Raw genomic sequence first — 12,629 nt, forward strand, 5'->3', positions numbered from 1 at the left:
CGTGTTATTGTTGGCGTCTGCAAGATATAGCTAACTTCGTTAGAAAAGACACTGCTCTTGAATCTATCAAAAAGGTTTAGTCTATTTTTCAATCCACGGTCTGGCACAGATCCCCATCCGAGTTTATCTAAGAGGTCAGTTACACAAACAAGACTATCGTAATAGTTATCCAACCAAGAAACCTTTACGGGTTAGTGGATTAGATAATTGCATGATACTTATCTTTAGAATATTGACTTGTGATGAAGATCGATATTACTTCGGTATCTTCTTCATAATACATTTATAAAGTTGACTATCATTGAATAGGGGGTAAAGCCAATGGTGTCTTACAGGAGGAAGCCGCTCGCTTTGAAAAGGAGGCGGGGAGGAGCGTGGGGATGTCTGAAAGTGAAAGTCACGACATTGGGATACCCGGAGAGGAAAAAGATGGGAAGAGGAGAGGGATCTGAGGTGAGGAGAGCAGGAGGAGGAATAAGTGGCGGGGTTTAAAATATGAGTAAGGCGAGGGAGTCGGGCGGAATGAGAGGTAGGCACTAGGGTGAAGGAAAATCCTCCCTTCGATGCGATGGGGTGAGGGCAGATTCACCGGCAACGTCCTTAGGAGCGCCGCGTCGGAGGTGACCAGAGATTCTGCACCCGCAGTCGCGGATGGCGGCGGGGCGCGGTGGGATTATGGTCAGGATTATGAAATGCTGAAGTTGGAGGAAGGAAGCTCGGGTGATGGGATTATCACGCATATCGGCTCTTTTGACCAAGGCGTACAGGTTGGCTACGCCCACCTCACATACTTAAGTGCATTCTTAATGATGAAGGGAATTTTTTTCTAAAATTCAATCCATGAGTCAAGTTAAACATTGCACTTAGATAAACATCTTTTGCTTTTGCATATATTTACCGATGTATAACATGAGGTTATCTCTCGATATTGAAATTTCATTGTCAAAATGATTTTTACATGATTCTAAAACTCTTAATTTAATTAAACTCCTCGGATTTTGAGCTGCTTGCCGTCCTTATGTGGATGAGATAACTTCTCACTAGTTATCGATAAAATTATATGTACACGGGTATTTACCCATGGCCGCAAAAGCACCGATTATGTAGCCATGTACAATTTGATAACCTTTGCACTCGACTTCAATGGATTAAAGTTTAAGGACAAAGAGACAACATCATCACAAAAAGATTTAAGAACACCATAGAATTTCACTAACCTTTTACACTTGCACTATGAATTCGTCATGTATTAATTGTGGACATAACTACCGTTAACTAGATTGAATAAACTTCACTCCTTTCTGCACTTTTTCTTCGGCATAAACTATCTAAAGGTGCGGTCGCGGGACCATTGCAAGTACATCTCATGCCATCGTAAAGCTCGAACCAGGTGCTTCTGAGAGGGTGGCACGAAGGAGAGGGAATGTGCGGTCTAGCGGGAGGGCGCTAGACTACCTGCGGAAGGGTGTTGGAAGCGAACGGATTAGCTCCGGGACATAAATATGAAAATGGAAGTGGGCGTGGCACCACCATTGGGTGGGATGGGCCGGAGGTGAAGGGAGGGGCGGGCGGTGGCCAAGAGGAAAAGAGTTTTCGAAGGCACCGCGAGAGACTCGGAGGGAGGCTCCGCGTGCACGCTAAGCGTGTGGAAAAGATATGCACGCGATTATAACATGTTTATGCATTTGGAAAAACAAGGACGCGAGCTCGCTCCATATTCAAATGCATCACCGGATGGAGAAAGATAGGTAGGTACCCGAATGCTTGAGGGAGAAATCGGCGGAAGGCACTCGCTTGGTCACGATCACCAAATATAGCTTTTAGAAATAACATCGCACGCCACCTCATCTTTTCCCTTGGACTTTAATGACGACTGAAACCACGCTCATGAGTGAGCGAGTCGCGTTGAGGCTCACGGCAAAATCACCACGTGGGCAACGCACTGAAGAAAGTTAACCTCGTTTCGTAATTTACTTCTCCTTCAAGCATCAATAAAGAAAAATCTACTCTTCATAATCTTTTAAAGTTACACTAGTAATCTAACTATCGGTGATATTTCAATTCACTCGATTACTCCAGAATATTTAGTATCAGTACTGTAATACGCATTAATGGACACACTGAGTACTTTACGTACGTGCATCCTAAACAACTTAATGATTTTTTTGGTTGATTTCAAGTCTTTTCCATATTTCAATGAGATACATTGATGTAACATTTAATAATTTTTCCAGGCTCTTTCAATTGCCTAGCTAGTATTGAAGCTCTGTAATTTCTTCGCTCACGGTATTTACATCCTTGTCCGTTTACACGCGTATGCAGTAATATTTATTGAACAGATGACTCTTTTCAAGCTTAGACTCAGAAATAAATATTCAGGCTGAATATGGATGACTCGACATTGATCGAATTTGGTCAAGGAAATCAAATTGAAAAAGTAACTCCTTGAGTGCTGCCGAAGATTCATTAGTCGATCAACCTTCAATTCGTTCCTTCATTGGTGGATCAACCTACTATTCAATCCTTCATTAGTAAATTAACCTTCAATTCCCTCCTTCATTAGTGGATCAACCTTCAACACATTCCTTCAAGGAGAAAACCGACACCAGCCAAGAGAAATTTGTACGTGTGCTTGCGAGGGGAATGAGGCAAGGATCATAAAGAAGACTTTTGCCTTGGGTCCACGTCTGAGAATTTCCGTTTCACATCACTTGAGATCCGCGCTCACGAGGGACACATAAATTGTCCACTCCTGAACAGTCTCTCAAAAGCTGTACGCTCAAAACATGCCTCGGCCAAAAGCAATATAAAAGTACTAAAGAGAAAAATGAGACAGGAGACATGAAGGTGAAAACACCCGCTGAATATCCCGCATGGGGATCCAAGGACGAGGAAGCAAGCAATTAAGACGGCGGGAAAAATGTTTCGGAGTCGATGCTGGGAAGCTGAGGGAGGGGGTGAGGGATGGAGGGGGGGGATGAGAAATGGCTGCTGGCACGGCGATGAGCTTTCATTTTCTCCATGAGTCCAAGGGAAAGGCAAGCTTGCATTAGGATGTGCCTAGAAATTACTAGGAATTTAAAATACAAGGGTAATTAATTAAGCAAGAAGCTTTGTACGCAATCACGCGCATGGGTGAAAAATTAAATACACTAAGGATGAAAGTTGTCATTAAAAAATCTTTTGGCTTGGCCATGATTCGGAACCCGGACCTCCCAATTGCCAATCAGGTATGCTACACGTCAACATGAACAGACGAAAATAAGTGATACATTAAGAGAGATGTTATGCCGAATCGATAGGTATGGGAATTCGTTTTCCCCGAACCATAAGGACTTTAATAAATGCTGCTTGTAATTTTCTAAGAGTGCTTCCTTTTTATTTGCAAACGGCTGGTGTCCTAAAACATGCCTTTTAGGCGGCTTGCGCAGAATTATGTAGATGTAGATGATATCTTCTTTCAATGCGAATCTGGGACTGGGTTTACCGAACTCGATGTTGACATATCAAGTCGACTCTTAAGACATACGAAACGGAGGTTGTGCTTACCAAGCCACTGTCGGAGATATAAACCCTATCTATTTTGTCGCTATTCCGGCACGGGTGTTTTCCAAAGCACTGCATAGAACTAGTAACTTCGTACGCAGAAGCCCAATTTAGTCATGAATGCCTTTTTTATTTAATACACTTGGTTGTTGTCCTTCACGATTCATTAAGTCTTCTCATACGATTAATGTTTTCTTATCCTTGAATAAAGTCAAGAATATTCTTTGCTATTTCGAATGAAATCCTTCAGAGGTGCTTTTTTCACAATAATCAATACGCATTTAGAAGATAAGAAAATACGTCAGGAAGTCAGAATTAAAAACGCCAAGTGTTGACGTATGAATCAAAAGTGATGCGTCAATTGCCACTTCAAAAATATCTAATAACGAGAAAATACATTGAAACCAAAATTGATCTAGAGGAATTCAATACATTTCCCAGATATCACAACATATTTTGCAGTCCATCACGTTCGTTCTTCTACTAAAACAATCAGCTCACTGGACACCAAAATTGCAGCATCATTTTCCTTCTTCGACGCTGCGAAAACCCAGCTATCCTCTTCCGTGTTTGCCCTTGGGACTTTTCGGCCCCAAGCGACCAAAACATTACACCATCTGGTCCCTATCACGTTGCCTTTCCATAGGGAGAGAAAGCAATTTCGGTGAATTCCTCACTCCTTATATGATCGACCATCCGTGGTTTTAGCTTGTGAATGTTCCTCAAATTTTTGCATCTATAACACCTACTTGCATGTGTGAAACCATGATCGGATTTCTAATAAAGCAGTGTGAAATTTCCAAGAATTCCTTTTTTTACGCATACATTTTGCTAAAGGACAGTGAGGGATTTTTATTATTGCTGGAATTTTACTGATAGTCACATGTTAATGGATAATGTGGTATTGTTTGAGGTCCACCTGGTATCTGCATAGGCGGAATTCCATTTGCAGATCACTTGCACAATTCTGCAAAGCAATTGCTATGATTTAATTCCAATACCCCAGCGCTTCCGTCCCTATGAGAATTTCATCGTTAGTGACACCATAAGTATTTGACTTTGTTCATAGTAAAAAGTAAAAACTATGCAGTTATTGAATGGAAAGAAAAACTTTCAAAAGATGCTGAAGGATGTTGAAGAATAGAGTAATTTTAACGAGTAGCTTTATAATCTACAGGAGATATCAATAATACAAGGCGATATTTACGCTCTCCAACCAAAGAATCACAAAAAACAGACCATTTTGTTTTCATTTCTACCTCAATAATGACGAAAAACTAAGGGCCTTGAATTTCATGACGGCGAGAAAACAAAAATGTCTACCTTCGTCTGCATATTCCGAGGATATTAGCCATGGGCTGTACCCATTTACATCTGCGGTACCAACCACCATTTCCAAACCAAATAAGCCATACTCTTCAACTTGTTAAATACCTCTCCCATATTGGAACACAAAAGCCATTTTCAACTAATTTAAGTGCACATGTTCCTATGTACAATCCCACCCGCGCACCTACGGTATTAATCCAATCCTCGGCCGGATAGAGGGACTAGCGTGCATACAATCAACGGCGGTTCGCGAGCATCGAGAGCCAATGCGATTTTGGCCGTAATCTTGTACACTGTGTAATTAGGAGTAATGATCCTCACCTAAGGTAATTTTATCGATGGAAGGGAAGGATGTGTGGATAGAAACCCAGTGACAAAGTTAGTTCGCTCTTCTCTCAAGCATCACTCGCTGTGGACTGATCGTATTTTGTTTTTTTTTTCGACGAATTATTTCGTTTAAAACTTGAATTATCATCATTAAATTTTCAGAATAAAACATAATATCACTTGCAAATACCTATATCACATGTTAACATTTTACTTATAAGAAGATACGGGGTCGAATTCTAAAATTTGAGTTACCAAGAAATGTAAACAAGAATATGTATGCAATATATGCGTTACTTTGTTAAATTATTCACCAATAAATTCATGATGATGGGGCAAGTTTAAAACCAGACATCGCGATCGCGAGGAAAGACTTGCCGAGTGATACTGATGGATCCCCGTCACCCTCATATCGAAAGACACCACGGGGACTGCGATGTGACGTACTCTACTGAGTTCCTTCCACACACCACTCAATCAGGAATAGATGCACATGAATACCTCCTTAACGTTCATGAAATGAAAAACTTTGTTATTTTCCGCCAATTTATTTTAATGTACGACTAATTTCGTCGCAGCAGCGTCATCCTCGCGTACTACGTCTACATCTAAATAATACCCTCCGATCCATCTCTGAGGTGTTTGGTATGGGGTGATAAATCTACATCAATCACCAGCGTCGAAATAAGTCGCACTTTAAAATGAATCGGTGGAATACAACATTTTTTTCATTTCATTAGCGTTGACATGAACTTCTACAAAGTTGAGCCTGAGAAGATAGATATAAAATACCTCTTTACATTCTCCAGCACTGCCGGGTTTTGATTCCAGGCCCTACTGGAGGAAAGCCTTCACTTGCAAGCACCACTTCAACCCGACCCCCCCCCCCCCTCAATGTTGTCGTGCGGCGATGAACTACGTCCCACGCGCTCGGAACCAAAACGTAACAATTTTCGAGAGGGAGAGAGGGAGGGGATGGAAGAGGGAAAGGGAATGAAAGAAAGAGAGGAAGAAAGAGCGGATGGAATCACGCGATCATTCAGCCATTGAAATCACCGGCGAGAGAGAGAGAGTGCACAACAGAGACCGCGGCTGTGGATGGCGGGCGGGGAGCCGATTCGTGCGTTGGCGTCAGGGCATCAAGATAGCCATCGGGCGGCTGGGGCTCCGGCGGATCTCGCCTTCTCCCTCTCTCTCTCTCCCTTCTCAAGGACAAGGTTCTATAAAGGCGGGCCTTCCTCCTAACCGCTCCTCCTCCTCCTCCTTTAGAGCCTCCATCAACTCCCCACCAACAGCACGACCACCCCTACCTCACCGCGGGGAGGAGAGCTCTCAGACTCCTTGCAATTACATGCGTATGCCATCACCTATGCGTCACGGCTTCATGGACCAGTCACCGCATGAAATATTATTGTTAGATATAGTCTCTCTCTAAAGTTTTGAATTCCTACGGAGCGTATTTTGAGTTCGTTATTTCTGAAGAGTCATCTGAGACTCGGGTGTAAACAAATGTTTTAATTCGAGTGTTAAGAAGTCAGTAAATGTTTATTAATTTTTCATAAAATTTTTTGAACAGCAAATACTATTAAGGGAATTAGAACCAGTCGCAGCACCAAGATTACAGGATGCAAGTCTTTGAAATTTTGGTTTCCAACAGATTTCTGTGAGGTTATCAAGTGTATCAAAGTTCTGAGTAATATAAAATTTTTGCTGGAGCGACACGATAGTTACTCCACATACTTGAGTATTAAAAAAAAGATTTCTTTTAAAAGAAACATTAAAACAAAAATACATAAAATGATAAACTACACAGTAATGTTTCCTGAAATTTTTTCTTAGGTTTTGAATAAAATATATTCGGAAAAAAGGTTAATAAATAAACAATTTTGAAGACAAATACGAGATTGCTTAAATTTTCTGAAATATTTGATGGATATAAATAATCTGCGATGTTTACATGACAATTACAAATCATATTACGATCAATAATGCAATTGATAAAAATATTTGTATCTGTACTTCTGTAGTGATTGGAATCTTGACTTTTCTCCATCAAAACTACAAAAGGAACAGCGCATGCATGCTAAAAAAAAAGCTATATGTGACCAACATAATGATTGTGATGGAAGGAAATTTTCCATTCACATCTAGAAACCGATTGACGGCTACTTCTGGGAGAAAACAAGTAAAATACCGAACATATCTTTTAAGACGAGCTAAATATTGTTGAATAGATATATGTCACATCTTCTGGAGAAATATGCATCTCCATTTGTCACACATTTACTCTAAATGCTCATGATTCTTTTAATAAAGTTGATGGTTTCCGGTGATACTTTGTGGACTTTGCTGAACGTTTTGGATGAATAAAATGTTAACTTCGTTTTTCCACTGAATTTCCTTTAAAATGCGATCCTGGGCTCGACGGTTAACACAATTTTCTGGTCTAATTTCTTCTAACACCAGAATATAACGTTAACCGTCGAAACCGCGGTCGTATTTTAATATAAATTCAGTCAAAAAAAAACAAAGGTTAAATTTTGTTCATGCAAAATCTTAGGATGCATCACTCTCTATCACTCTATTCTAGAGTGTTTAAATTGCTTGTATTTACGCCCCCTGAGAGAAGTATTTGGTTGCTGAGAAGAGATGAACAAAGATGTAGCATGAAGGGAAGGTATGATGCATGTGGAAGGGAGGTGGAAAGGAGATAGAAGTGGATGGGAGGAGACGGTGAGGAAGATGGGGAATGGATGGAGGGAATGTAGAGATGGATAAAGGGGAGAGAGTGGGTACAAGCGAGGGTGAATGTGGCCAAGGTACAAGAATGGCACGCAATTTACTGCCCACATTGAAACTACTCAAGGTCGGTCATCCAATTTCGCTCCTAACTTTTCCTCCTGCCTTAAACCTCGCTGTTTCCTCCAACCCCCACCCCCTCCCACCCACTCCACTCCCTCACTGCCCCTTCCTCCCACCTCCTCCCTCCCCCGTCTCGCGACGCCTTAAATGTTATCTCTCGTCATTTCTTTTTTTTCCTGCCTCGTTTTTGTTTAAGTGCCGGAGGAGGTGAGGCATTGATAGGCCAACGAGGTAGCCGTCGACCTCACAGTGGCGAGCCCATACTAGCAGCGAAGAGTCGGGATAGGCTCCTCGTTCCTCCTTTTCCACCCATACGTAATTGTTTGTAGTTTATGTGTGATAAAAAAATATACGAGCCAAATTTTTCTTTTCTCGCTCTACGCAATGAAATAAACTTTCGTGAAAGGCGTGTATGTAAAGTGCGCAGTCGGTCATCAACCTAAGTTTTGATCATTTAAGGCGTACATGGACATTGAACCACCGTATTGGTACGCCGAAACACTGGGATTCCAGCCTTTGAGAAATGTTAACATGAAAGCAAGTGTAAAGTTTTTTGCATAGAGATAAACCGGCTTATAAACCGATATTGGCCATGAAAACCGTTCCAAATTCATCGATTCATAGAGGAATATAATTTGTGAAAACTGAAAAATCTCCAAATGCCAACCATAAGCCCAAACTACGCCCACATAAAGCTCTCTTAGCTTAAAAGAAGCGCTACAGTTTATTGCCAAGTAATGTATTAGGAAATAAGTTCTCCGAATAATTTTGACTTTAGAGTAATAAAGGTAATTTTACCATTGAAAATAGCAAAGGAAACAAACAATCAAAGGGAGCAAGGTACACCACGATTTGCGGTGAACATGATTCTGGTTAGCTTTCGCAGAAATTGCTGTACCTACTAAAGAGAGTGGCAGTACATGCAAGATTGTTGTCGAAATTCCCACGCGAATCCTGTTTTGGCGCTAGAGCAGGAAACGGAAGATTGGGAAAAACAAGCTCAGCAAAAGAGGAAGCTCTTTGAGACACTTTTTCACTGTCGTCACCAGTGTTCAACATCGTTGATGCAATTTCCCGACCACACGTAATCGATCACATCTCGTTGTTAGGAGCAATTGAACCCAAGCGGAAAGCACCTATGGCCATACCGAGCAGAAAAAGCGAGAGCAAATTCATCTTTTTGGTCGGCTGGTTTTTCCGTTGCGTGCGCGATTTGATTGCTGCCATGCTTACTTTACCGAGGAGATTCTTTCTGCGTTGGCGGAAAAATAAGTGAGCTTCTGAGTGCCATTTAATCGGCTGCAACAAGTCAACAGTAACTTTCACCACTCGCTCAACGAATAGCATCTGATCCCAGAATGAGGGTGCGACAGGACGGATGAAGTTGGAAGTGGCAAAAAAAGCATGGTAAAATGAACCGATTGCAATTGACGGGTAGCTGCTGAATCATCGAGTTCCGTGAGACTTACCATTACTTTCATACATATAATAATGCCGGCTTTTTGCAAGCACGGGAAATATAGAGCCAAATATGATTGAGATTTACTTCTGAAATTACTAATATAAGTAATAAGTATCTGTAATAAATAATAAGTTGTCAGCCAATTTCGAAATGAAACTAAAAATTCATGAAACTGCATTCTAATCACTCAATACGTGTGTTTAATCTGAGAATTATTACGTATAAGTCATAGTTTTTGGCTTCATAGTAAGAGGCAAATGACACAAAAATGTCTCATATTACATATGGACTGATGACACTATCCCCAACTCGAAGGGAAAGACAGATTTTGGTGTTAAAACTTGTCAAACCAGAACTATCTCACTAAACAATACTATTCATCAAGGGAAAGTCGATTCTGGCTTTTATTTAAATAAATATGGATTAAGTTTATCAGATATGATAAGGCTTTATAAGTGAGCGATAAATGCTTGCTTCCGTAGTTTTACTCGCGGAAATCAAGGCACCCTGACCATGCCTCTCAAATCAAAGAGGATATAGAGATAATATTATAGTTAATTGGTCATAGCTGGTTTTTCCACAAGGAAGTAGCAGTCATGATTTTTCTATTCGTACAATTTTAAATTTTCATGCGTCACTCAGTCATTTAGCCGGAAAGACTCGGTGTTTACGCCAAATACAAACAAAGAACGTGGAGGACGAATGCAGAGGGGAGAATTTGAGCCAAGTTAAACATGTGAACGCGAGCATGTGGGCCTTGCACACGTGGAAACGCGGCCGGGCATAGGGCAAGAGCAAAGGAGATCCCCTTAGGAGTGGGCAAGTGCCAGTCGAGACGTGGTAATGACGATCCGAGATTGCTCGTTGTCTCCTCAAATCCAGAGTCGAATAACGGGTGTTTACCGCGGAAATGAATCACCAAGGCAATGAGCGCCTGCGGAATCGGTCAAACCATTGTTTATTCGTCTCCTCCATCCTCCGCTCACCGGTCGTCCAGAGGAGGTGGTCCCCCTGCTAAAGAAGACGTTTCCACGCGCACTAGAGTCGAGACAATGGAAGCGGGTTCCCGCTTATTGGCGCTTCTCCCAACGGCTTCCAATTTCCGAGAGCTTATAGCTCTTTCTACCCTTTGTGGAACACCCTTCAATACGCCCTTTTCTACCGCCGCGTGAGACGAAAAAAATGGACGTTATGAGCAGAGAATAGGATCAGTCAGTCCCTCGTGGAATGGAGTGAGTTGAGAAGTGCTGTTCAGCTCTAACCTCGCCCACTCGCACCGCCCGTAGGTTTAGAGAGCAAATCGGCCGTGAAAAACCATAATGTTTTGGCTCATTGACGATCCGCAATGGGTTCGGCTGGTCATCGTCGAGTCATTGGCGGGAGAGGGGGGTTTCAGCGTGTTATGTAACGGGAGAAACCGACCGCGGTGGACGGGGAGGAGAAAGTTGATTATTTAAATTGAAATGTTACACACGGAGTATTTGCCCGCGCAGAGAACAGCTTCACATTCCAAAGCGTAGCCACCGCGATGTATTTTTTTTCTTCTTTCGCATGGGGCAAATATGGATGCACGCCTGTGGGAAGGAGGAATGAATAGCCGCAACGGTTTTGTCCATTACGAGCATTCGTAAAAGGCAGGGAGAATTAGGCAAACTGCGCTTTGAAATGTGTTTACTCCGTCTTCCGCAAGAACCATAGGTCAGCAGACGAACTGTAATTATATACTCAAGAGGTATCTAAAATATTCCACGCTAGTACACGGGAGAACTTTTTCTGACGGGTTTTAATTATAATATAATCACAATAATATCACAGACCGAATTAAGATATTAGTGTAATTAGAGAGCACATTGAGCCTTGAAGAGGTTCATCACTTTTATTTATGTATTCATTCTGTCGATACTATGAAGAGTTGTTCGATCCTCAATCTGGTGTAATTCCAGCATGTAAGTAACTAACGAAAAAGTTACTGGCAATTTTCCACTAATAAACAAAGATCACTTCAGTAGATATTGAAATATCTTCAGGCGTTTCCTAAAGGTAATTCAATTTTTTAAATATATTTTTCATCATACGACAATAAAAAACTTAAAGGTAGAATTAAATGTATTGAAACCCTTACGGAGCAGAATTACAGTATTTTTTATAAAATTACCAGTAAACTTTGATTTTAGAGTAAGGCTAATCGTCAGAAGTAATCAGAGTTTCACTAAAAAGAGATAAGGATGGGGAACAAAAATATGTCACGTACGTATCTAATTATTTCTTAATACACAAAGACGTTCTAAAAACATGCTCGATAGCCCTTTTTCAACGCTCATTAATGTCTAACATGTCACTAATGTCTTTAACCTCACCTAAAAAAACCCCGAAAGTCGGTTCGGATTGGTGAGGGTAGAGATCACCCCAAACTTAGCCACACGCGAGTGAATTTCACATATTCAAGGTGAGGGGGTCAGTTTCTTTCCCTGGATCACCTCACACTTCGAAGATTTTGTTGGGGGATGTCCAAAGGTATTACCCGAGAACCCCCGATCGGAAGCCAAGCTCCCTACGCACTTGGCAACCACGCTTCCCCTTTTACATACCTTAAGTAAGTTATTTTCATGAGTGGAAAGGTCCTCCACTGCGAATTGTTAATTTAATTTTAATATTTTAACATGGAAATATTTTGAAATCTGCACGAGAAACATAAGCAACTAAGTTTCAATTTAAGTATGCTGTAATTTTTTGCATTTCCCCACTAAATGTGTCCACTTAAATTCACTGATTTTCTTCTCTTCACGGACTCATATGCAAAAATAATAATACCCACCAATAGTAGTGATTTTGAAATAATTCCTCTAATGCTACCCTATAAAATCCTTACACATTTCCGACTTTTAAACAACTATTGATTTGAAAAAAAAATGGAGGACTTAAGTTATTATATGTCTAGCATTATTGACACATAAACATAGACTCAAACATCAAAGTAAAAGATTTCCCGTTGCCCCGATGCATTTACAAACAATAATTCACTATAAGATAAGCAAATATCACTCATCTATTGCCAATGAAATAATTTACCCAGCAGTTACAGTCAAAGCATTACCCCTTATAA

At 41.0% G+C, this 12,629-nt stretch overlaps 1 protein-coding gene across 4 annotated transcripts in view; it reads right to left on the reverse strand.

Moving 5' to 3' along the window:
* The window catches only part of LOC124161070, a 485,504-nt gene that overhangs the window by 461,093 nt on the left and 11,782 nt on the right, over positions 1–12,629 (reverse strand). The gene's annotated exons all lie outside the window — the stretch shown is intronic.

Source organism: Ischnura elegans, chromosome 1 (genome assembly GCF_921293095.1).
Source record: "Ischnura elegans chromosome 1, ioIscEleg1.1, whole genome shotgun sequence".
In the NCBI taxonomy this organism is placed as follows: domain Eukaryota; kingdom Metazoa; phylum Arthropoda; class Insecta; order Odonata; family Coenagrionidae; genus Ischnura; species Ischnura elegans.